This window comes from Nicotiana tabacum, chromosome 4 (genome assembly GCF_000715075.1).
Source record: "Nicotiana tabacum cultivar K326 chromosome 4, ASM71507v2, whole genome shotgun sequence".
NCBI lineage: Eukaryota > Viridiplantae > Streptophyta > Magnoliopsida > Solanales > Solanaceae > Nicotiana > Nicotiana tabacum.
In genome coordinates, this window is record NC_134083.1 from 111,504,308 (window position 1) to 111,515,147 (window position 10,840).

The window sequence follows — 10,840 nt, forward strand, 5'->3', positions numbered from 1 at the left end:
GGCAGCTGGTGCTGAAATCATAGGCTGATGATTCTATTGTACTGCATTGCCCTGAAGCCTGTGGCAGAACCTCCTCACACGACCAAGATACCCAAACTGGAAACAATCTCTCAGTACGGTGGACTCCCGACCTGAAGCCTGACCTTGATGACCTAAACGCCCACTGGAGGGATACTGAATAACTGGTGGACAGAAGGAGCTCTCATGAATGGCGTTGAAATAGGGCCGCACTGGAACATCCTGAGGAGGCAGCGGAGTTGGATATGTGGGCTTGCTAGACTGACCCTCACAAACTGACCTCTGCCCCCGGCCGGAGCACCACTGAACCCCCCAAAATATCGAAACTGCTTATCCCTCGTCACCTGCCCTCGGCTCCGCTGACGAACACCCTCGATCCTCCGAGCTATCTCCATAACTAGATCATACGAGGTCCCCATCTCAACCTCTCGGGCCATAGTTGCCTGGATACGAGAGTACAAACCTACAACGAACCTCCACCCTCTCTCTGGATTGGTAGGTTGTATCATAAGTGCATGGCAAGACAACTCAAAGAATCTTGCCTCATAGTTGGTCACCGACATTTGGCCCTGCTGGAGCTACTCGAAATAAATCGCAACTCTTCCCTATGAGAGGGTGGAATATACCTATCCAGGGAGAGGAGTGTGTACTTGTCCCAAGTCATGGGAGGAGAACCTGCTAGTCTGTCGAGAAGATAGGACTGCCACCATCTACGGGCCCTGCCCTCCAGCTGAAAGGTGGTAAAGTCCACCCCGCGGGACTCCAATATCCTTATGTTGTGCAGTCTGTCCCCACAACGATCAATAAAGTCCTGGGGGTCCTCATGTCGCTCACCTCCAAAGACAGGAGGGTGTAGCCTAGTCTATTTGTCCAATAGCTTATGCGGCTCATCGGTCACTGCTGGTCTGGGCTCAGGTATAGCTGCTGCAAATGGCTGAGCTCCGCCCACGGGTATTGCACCCGGGGTCTGATAAACGGCAGTGGCATGCCCTGGAGCCTGAGTGGTAGGGGTGTGTTCTCCCCCTCCCGCTGGAGATATGGATGGGTCTGCTGGAAATAAACCAGCCTAAGTCATAGAATCCATGAACCGCAGCATACGGCCAAATTGCGTTCAATGTGGCTAGTTGTGCAAAAGGCAAAGGGAAGGGGAAAGGCTATTTTATTAGCATAACAACGAATTTGTGCTGTTTAATTTAGTATCCCAAAAATCAGATAGCCCCATGCCCTATGACTCGGCTCTCCCACACTAGGTCTACACGATGTAGTTTTTGTCCAAAACTACGTCATTCCAGGTCAAATGGTCCACATCCGCCTTTAGCCAACTCCATACGGCACCGTTAAGACCTAAAAAAGTGTCGTTTCGTTTTTCTCTCCCTTTAAAACAAAACAATTGACTCTTATCCCTCACAACCAAACCCTAAATCTCATTACTCTCACCCACCGACCCCAAATGCTTTCACCTCTCTCATCCGCAGCCAGCACCATTGTTGGCCAATCCCACCTCCAATCACCATAAAAAGAATTTTCTCATCACCCTCTGTCCCAATCCATCAACATCCTTCTCTGATTCATCTCCATTCCCTTCAAAATTCTAAAGTTGTTTTAAAATCCTAACTTTGGATCAATTGATAGATATTCTTCTTGAGGAAGAGAATCCAGGATGAACGCTTTTTTCATTCTCTATGCGCTGACTGGATGCGTGCTCGTGTGATGTCACGACCCAAAATCCATTAAAGGCCGTGATGGCGTTGAACGCTGCTGCCAGGAAAACCAAAAATAAATACTTAATTTGGTTCTCATTTTTAATATTTATGAAATTATATTTCCTTTAATTAAATAGTAAACGATGGAGTTTGCAAAGTAAATAATAATATATTTTAAAATTCCAATACAATGCAACCCATAATCGCCTAAAACCCAGTGTCACAAGTGCATGAGCATCGACTAGGAATATAAAATAAAATACAACATCTGTTCGGAATACAAATTGGACAGGAAAATGTAAATACTTTGAAGGAGACTCTGCTGGCTGCGGACTCGTAAAGCGGAATGCTGCTCACCTAAATCCCTGTAATAACCGCATCTCTGTGCCCACAATGCCACAAGATGCATATACACCTACACAAAATTTGTAGTAAGTGTAGCATGAGTACGTAAATCAATGCATACCCACTAAGTATCCCGCCTAACCTCGAAGAAATAGTGACGAGAAGTCGACTTCGACACTTACTAAGGGCCAACAATATGATAATATGAAAATTCTAATTAAGCATGATATATATAACAATAAAACTCATAACATGAAATAACTAAACAATTCATCACCATATTTAAGAATCCAAATCACTTTTTTCATTTAAAACAAATAATATTTCAAATAATTAATTTATACCAATTATAAAAAAGGATTCCACAGAGGATGTTCGGCCCGATCGAACATAAATGTATAATGTACACTGTCGAGGATCGAACGACACGAACCATAGATGCATCTATTACCCTGCTCGTGGATCATACATGGGACGTGGTCAAATATAAATTATCAATAAATCATAATTCTTCCTTGATTCTTTTCAAAATAAAGACAATTCAACTTGAAGCTTTCAAATCCTTAAAATCCTCGACTTAGTTTCATTTGATAACCCCGCTCGCAGATCATACTTGCGACGCGGTCAAATATAAATTATCAATAAATCATAACTCTTTCTTGATTCTTTTTAAAATAAGGACAATTCAACTTGAAGCTTTTAAATCCTTAAAATCCCCGACTTAGTTTCATTTGATACAATTAACAAATATAATCAAATAATGGTGTCCACAAAACATGGTATAAACCTAAAACTACCCGAACATAAATATGGATAGTATCTACGTACGGACTCTCGTCACTTCATGCGTACGTAGCCCCCACAAATAACAACACATATTAATTAAGTTCACCTATGGGGTAAATTCCCTATTACAAGGTTAGAAAGGAGACTTACCTCGCTCCGAAGTTCCATAACCGGCTCCAAAGCCCTCTAACACCTCAAACAGATACCCGTCGCTCCAAACTAGTTAATTAAGATGCAACCCAATCAAAATGTACTCTAAATCTCATAATTAATCAATTTATAACAATTTCTAACTCCGCTCGAAAAGTCGATAAAATTACCCTTGGGCCCACGTGCCCGGATTCCAAAAAATATTTTGAAGATAAACCTGACCCATATCACCACAAACTTAAATATATAATTTATTCTAAGTTCCACGTCCAATTTTGTGGTCAAAATCCAAAAAAATCCATTACTAGGTTTCCCACCAAAAATCCCAAATTTTTACAAATTTTCAAGCTTAAATCCTTATACAAACCATGTATTTAACTTGCAATGGATGGGAATAACTTACATTGGCATAGACGATGAAAACCCCTCACTTGAAACTCTCCAAAATCGCCCAACCAAGTGAAAACAAATGGGAGAAAAATGGGCCAAATCCCGTTATAAAGGAAACCTCACTGCCGAGCTCGAATTCTTGCACCTGCGGTCACTTGACCGCTTCTGCGGTTCCGCAGGTGCAGCAATTATTCCGCTTCTTCGGAGATGCCCCCCAGCCGCTCCTTCCTCTTCTGCGTCGTTCCTTCCGCGGGTGCGGTATCGCTTCTGCGACGAGATAACCACATCTGCGGTTTCAACACTACTCAACCAAACTCGCACCTGCGCCCCACATGGCCGTTTCTGTGGCTCCGCACCTGCGGACAAAACCTCGCAGGTGCGGTTACACCAGCTACCAGCTGCCCCATCATTCCTTTAGTCCAAAAATTGATCCGTTAACCATCCGGAATACACCCAAGGCCCTCGGGACCTCAACTAAATATACCAAAACATCCCAAATCACACTGCAAACTTAGTCGAGGCCTCAAATCACGCCCAACAACATCGAAACTACGAATCACCCTCCAATTCAAACATAGTGAACTTTGAAACTTCAACTTCTACAATCGATTGCGAAACCTATCAAATCACGTCCGATTGACGTCAAATTTTGCACGCAAGTCATAATTGACATTACAGACCTACTCCACCTTTCGGAACCGGAATACAACCCAAATACCAAAAAGTCCACTTCCGGTCAAACTTCTCAAAAACCTTCAAATTTCTAGCTTTCGCCAAATGACCTACGGACCTCCGAATCCACTTTCGAATGCGCTCCCAATACCAGAATCACCATACAGAGCTATTCCCAGTCTTAGAATCCCCAACGGGCATCGATAACATAGAAATGAACTTCAACCTAAATTTATAAAATTCTTTCAAAATGCCAACCTTCACAATAGGCGCTGAAACGCTCCCGGGTCCAAAATCATCCTACGAACATGTTGGAACCTTCTAATCCCGATTCCGAGGTCGTCTACTCAAAAATCACACTTTAGTCAATTTCTCCAACTTAAGGCTCCCGGAATTGGAATGTTTCTTTCCAAATCAACTCCGAACTTTCCAAAATTAAATTCCGACCATGCGTATAAGTCATAATACCTGAAGTGAAGCTGCTCAGGGTCTCTAACCCGCTGAATGATGCGCTAGAGCTCAAAACGATCGGTCGGGTTGTTACATTCTCTCCCACTTAAACATACATTTGTTTGCGAACGTGCTAAGAACTGCTCTGGAGTTGTTTGAAATCGTTGTTAACACCTCGCGCACTTACCCGTGCTACCACAACCCAGTTGAGCACAATTTCTCGAGCAAATCTGAAAATCCTGCCTTTTAGCTAGTCCAATAAACCTTAGAACCAAATTCCAACATCTGAAATTCTCTACCAGGTCTGTTCCAACATACGAACACCGTATCTATCACTACATGATGGACCAACAAGTGATTGTACACCCTTACTAAATTCCTACCATGTACTGCATAAATTACATGACCATAATAACATCCCCCGATAACAACAACCAAAAACCCACAAATCAGATACTCACAACACACCTCATGACTCATATAAATCTTGTTCCAACTCTTGAATTATTTCCACGACAGAGAAGAAGCGTAGAACTCATAACCATATGCCAAATCACAATTTACGGAGTCTCTCCTCCCGGCAAGATCCACTATCTCATTTTGTACTTAATAGCAATATTTACTCTTTAATATGCTTCATATAACTCCGATCGCACTGATCCTAGGTCCAATAATCTCGTCTCACGCAGTAGAAGCTGCTCATGCAATAAGCCACCTCAGACACTGCCAAAAGTCTCATAGGATGCCACAATGTGCCAACAATCCACAAACTCGAATGTGGTACATAAGGAAAATGAACTCTGTAAAGAGTTACTCAACTTACATAGCTAATTAAACCACCGAAGGGATGTTATGAACCTTCCTCAGGAAATGAGAAGAAAAACAAGCAATGATAAATATGGGAATCTGTACTCAATAACACATTGTTGCGGCTTGCAACCCGATCCACACAAGATACCATTGCGGCGTACAACCCGATTCAACCATGATACCCATGGCGGTGGGCCACTCGATCCAATCAACATATATGTGGCGGCGTACCACTAGATCATAATAATCTAAAGAAGACACACATCAAGCTGTAACGCTCATACACACGAAATGCCCGAATATTAACCATAAGCATGCCAAGTGCATAATACAAATCTTGGGGAGACGGGTAGCGTCACGCGCTACAAAACTCAAGCACCACTAAGGTGCGATATATGACCTGTATCTCGAGAGCCATCCTGCTCACATAATACAACAAACCATACGGGATCTGAATACGAGTGCGAATAATCAAACCACCTCATAACCCACTTGGTATAGTATATATTACATGGGATAACTGACGACAGGAATAACATCCAAGGCCCGAAGACCCTTCCGAAAATAACGCCATGCTGAGATAAGCACATTTGGCCTGACATAGAGCCCACATTCACATTTAGATCCATCCACGGACCTCAAACCGATTTTGATCATGCCATGCCTGGCTAAATAGCCTCATTCAAAACATCATGAACCCAAATCTGCACTCATCCTGAGATCGGACTCTGTGCTATGACACAGTGGTGTATCGTTTATAAAGATCTCCTAACTTATATTACCGAATCCTATTTGAAATTTACCTTTCACTTGACTTGACAACTTGATATTGTTGAGTCTCTTATTGATTTCATGTTTTATTCTCCATTTACTGTTGCTCGTTCTATTGAGAAGGTGTTAAGTTTTACATACTAGCACTATTCCATATGTACTAACATCCCTTTTGCAGGGGGAGCTGCATTTTTAATGGATGCAGGTGGTTCCATAGTAGGTAGCATTGGCTAGTGATAGCAACATACCCTCTCCTCTGCTGATTTGGTGAGCCCCACTTCATCTCAGGGTCCTATGTCTTTTTATCCCTTGTACATAGCGTTTTAAGGTATAGTCTGGGCCTTGTTGCCGGCACTGTCATAGCACTCTTTTTTTCTGTTAGAGGCTCCGTACACATAGTGTGGGTTGTGTCTATATTTGGGAAGGTTAAACTAAAAATGTTGTAATCGTATCACCTGTTCCACTTTAGCTATGATTATAGCTAAGACTGTGGCTTTTGGTCGTATGTACGAGGAACTGGGGGATAAGGGTGGGGACAAGAAGTTATTCCGGCTGGCCAAGGCGAGGGAGAGAAAGGCTCGGGATTTGGACCAAGTGAGATGCATCAGAGACGAGGACGGTAGAGTATTGATAGGACATGCCTAGATTAAGAGAAGATGTCAAACTTAGTTTCATGAACTTTTGAATGAAGAAGGGGATCAAGATATTGTGCTAGGTGAATTGGAGCATTCCAAGAGTCACCGTGACTCTGGGTACTATAGGCGTATCAAGGTTGAGGAGGTCGTAAGTGCTATGCATAAGATGAGTAGGGGCAGAGCGAACGGGCCAGACGTGATTCCGATTGAGTTTTGGAGGTGTGTTGGAAGAGCAGGCTTAGAGTGGCTGACTGGGCTGTTTAATGTTATTTTTAGGACGAAAAAGATGCCAGATAAGTGGAGGTGGAGTACAGTGGTTCTGTTGTATAAGAACAAAGGTGATATCCAGAGTTGTAACAACAATAGGGGTATCAAATTTCTGAGTCATACCATGAAAGTTTGGGAGAGGGTGGTTGATGTGAGGGTGAGGAGGATGGTGTTGATATCCAACAACCAGTTTGGGTTCATGCCGGGTCATTCGACTACGAAAGCTATCCACCTTATTAGGAGGTTGGTGGAATAGTACAAGGAGAGAAAGAAGGATCTGCACATGGTGTTTATTGATCTGGAGAAAGCGCATGACAAGGTTCATAGAGAGGTTCTCTAGAGATACTTGGAGGCAAAAGGTGTGCCAGATGCCTACATTAGGGAAATTAAGGACATGTATGATAGAGCTAAGACTCGGGTTAGGACAGTAGGAGGTGACTCAGAGCATTTCTCGGTTGTTATGGGGTTACACCAAGGTTCTACGCTCAGCCCATTCTTATTTCCCATGGTGATAGACACACTAACACACCATATCCAAGGAGAGGTTCCATGGTGTATGTTATTTGCTGACGACAATATTCTGATTGATGAGATACGAGCCGGTGTTAACGAGAGAATAGAAGTTTGGAGATAGGCCCTCGAGTCTAAGGGTTTCAAGCTGAGCAATACTAAGACAGAATACATGGAGTGTAAGTTCAGTGCCAAGTCGAGGGAAGCGGGTGTGGATGTGAGACTTGAATCACAGGTCATCCTATGTAGAGGCAGTTTCAAGTACCTTGGGTCGGTTATCCAGGAAGTGGGGAGATCGACGAGGATGTCACACACTGTATTAGGGTGGGGTGGATGAAGTAGAGGTTAGCATCTGGAGTCATGTGTGACAAGAGAGTGTCAGTGATACTCAAAGGTAAGTTTTATTAAGCGGTGGTTAGACCGGCCATGATGTATGGAGCTGAGCGTTAGCCTATTAAGAACTCACACATCAAGAAGATGAAAGTAGCAGAAATGAGGATGTTGAGGTAGATGTGCAGGCACACTAGGATGGATAAGATTAGGAATGATGAAATTCGGGAGAAGGTGGGCGTGGCTCCCATTGATGACATGATGCGGGAAGTGAGGCTTAGATGGTTCGGGCACATATAGAGGAGAATCCCAGATGTTTCGGTAAGAAGGTGTGAGCGGCTGGCTTTGGAAGGCACGGGAAGAGGTAGAGGGCAGCCTAAGAAGTGTTGGGGAGAGGTGATCAGGCATGATATGACAAGGCTTCAGATTTCCGAGGACATGGCCCTTGATAGGAGGCTGTGGAGGACAAGTACTAGGGTTGTAGGTTAGGAGGTAGTTGAGTTTATTTATGCTTTGTACCCATGTGAGGCTAGTTTGATAGGATTTTTGTCTTAGACTGCTAGTGGTTAATGTTGTGTCTCATTACTCTTTCGTTTTCATAGTTCCTGGTCTTTTTACTGGCTATCACTTTTGCGTTTCATCTATTTTTTGGTCTTTTTGATGCTGGTATTATTCATATGGTCTCTGTTGGTAGTATTGATATTGTTTCTTTTATTTTCGTCTTCTTGTACCGAGGGCCTTTTGGAAATAGCCTCTCTACTCCCTCGGGGTAGGGGTAAGGTCTGCATACACACTACCCTCCCCAAACCCCACTAGTAGGATTTTACTAGGTCGTTGTTGTAGTTGTTGTTAGTGCTCCTATTATGATGACACCTGATTGGATCCAACCCTTTGAAGTAATGTGTGATGCTAGTGATGTAGCTGTGGGAGAAGTTTTGGGACAGAGAAAATACAAAATGTTTAGGCTTATCTACTATACAAATCAAACTCTGAATGATGCCTAGGTGAATTATGCTACTACTGAGAATGAGTTCTTTGCTTTAGTCTTTGATATCGACAATTTTAGATCATATCTAGTGGAAAGTAAGGTTATTGTACACATTGATCACTTAGCTTTGAAATATTTTCTAAGTAAGTTGGAGTCCAAACCTCATCTGATGCGGTGGGTATTGTTGCTACAAGATTTGATCTCAAAATTAAGGATAGGAAGGGCACTGAAAATCAAGTTGCGGATCATCTATCTCTATTTGAGAAACCACTTGTAGAGACTATGGAAATACGGGAAGAGTTCCCTGATGAGCATATTTTCTCTATTGTTGCGGTCTCCAAACGATTGCAATGGTATGCTGATATAGACAAATAATTGGCTACTGGATGGTTGCCTCGTGACCTCTCGTGTGATCAAAGAAGAAAACTGCAAGGTGAGGTAAAAAATTATATTTGGAATTACCCTTTCTTGTTTAAATTATGTGCAGATGGTGTGATTCGAAAATAGGTACTAGAGGGAAAAATGACATGTATTTTGTCTCATTTCCATGATAGAGCAGATAGAGGGCATTATGGTGGACATTGTACTGCAACAAAGGTCTTGGAAGCCGGTTTCTATTGGCCATCTTTGTACAATGACGCACGGGCATATGTGACTGCATGTGATAAGTGTGAAAGGGAATGTAACATTAGCAAGAGGGATAAAATGCATCTGAACTCGATTTTGGTATGTGAGATCTTTGATGTGTGGGGTATTGAGTTTATGGGGATATTACCAACGTCCCGTTCATATGAGTACATCATAGTAGCCGTTGACTACGTCTCTAAATGATTGAAGTAATCCCAACTAGGACTAATGATGCTCGGGTTGTGTGTGAATTTTTATAGAAGAATATATTTAACCGCTTTGGGACACTTCGGTCATTATTAGTGACAATGGGATGCAATTTTAGAACTCTCACGACCTGAAACTTCGTCAATGGTCACGATGGCACCTAACCTACTTGCTAGGATAGCCAACACCCAACATCACTATTGGTATCTAATTATTAAGTCATTAACTTATATGTGATATAAATAATAATGCAGAATGAGTGTCGAATCAATATCATACAAAATCAATGATAGGGAATAAAACATGACTACAACTATCTAACCACGCCCAAAACCCGGTGTCACTATATCACGAGCATCAAATAAGAGTAAATAGCCTCAACTAAACAACAACATCCCCTGGGAAAGAAAATATATAGATAGATATAAATGAGTAGGGAAGGGGAGCTCCATGTGCCGCGGACCAGATCAAATATAGTAGCTAACCACGAACTCTCCAATAAAAATGCTCCTACTCAGCTCAATGGGTACCGCTAATACCAGTTTCAGAACCTCCATAAAATGTGCAAAAGTGTAATATGAGTACAAAATCACAGTACTTGGTAAGTATGAAATTGAGTTTCGAAGAAGTAGTAGCAAGGGGTCAACATCGACACTTACTAAACAACTCAATAAGTATATGAAACATGGTCAATACATGGAAAAAAACATTATATCATCACTCAAGTCCACCAGCAGAAACACAGTAAATATGGAATTTAGAAATGCTTTTTAGACAAGAGATAGAATACAATATGAAATATTATAATACGAGTCAATAAAAGTTTACGTATAATATAAGAACCACTGCTTAAGTCTAGGCTACCAATGTATGCTTACGATCCAATACCAAATCTCACTGCACAATTCAACATTTTTATATAATTAAGAGCCACTACATGCGTCTAAACTATCAATGCATGTTCATGATCCAATACTAAATCTCACTGCACAATTCATTCATCTGACACTGTGCCAAGTGTCCAAACTAGCACCAATATGGGTGCCTGCGCTCACAGGGCCCAAAGTAACATGTGTAATCACTTGACTCTAAGGCAAATGATCCATATCCAAGCGCCACTGCAACGTGCAACCCGATTCACTAAAAATAATATTGCAACATGCAACCTGATCTACTCATAT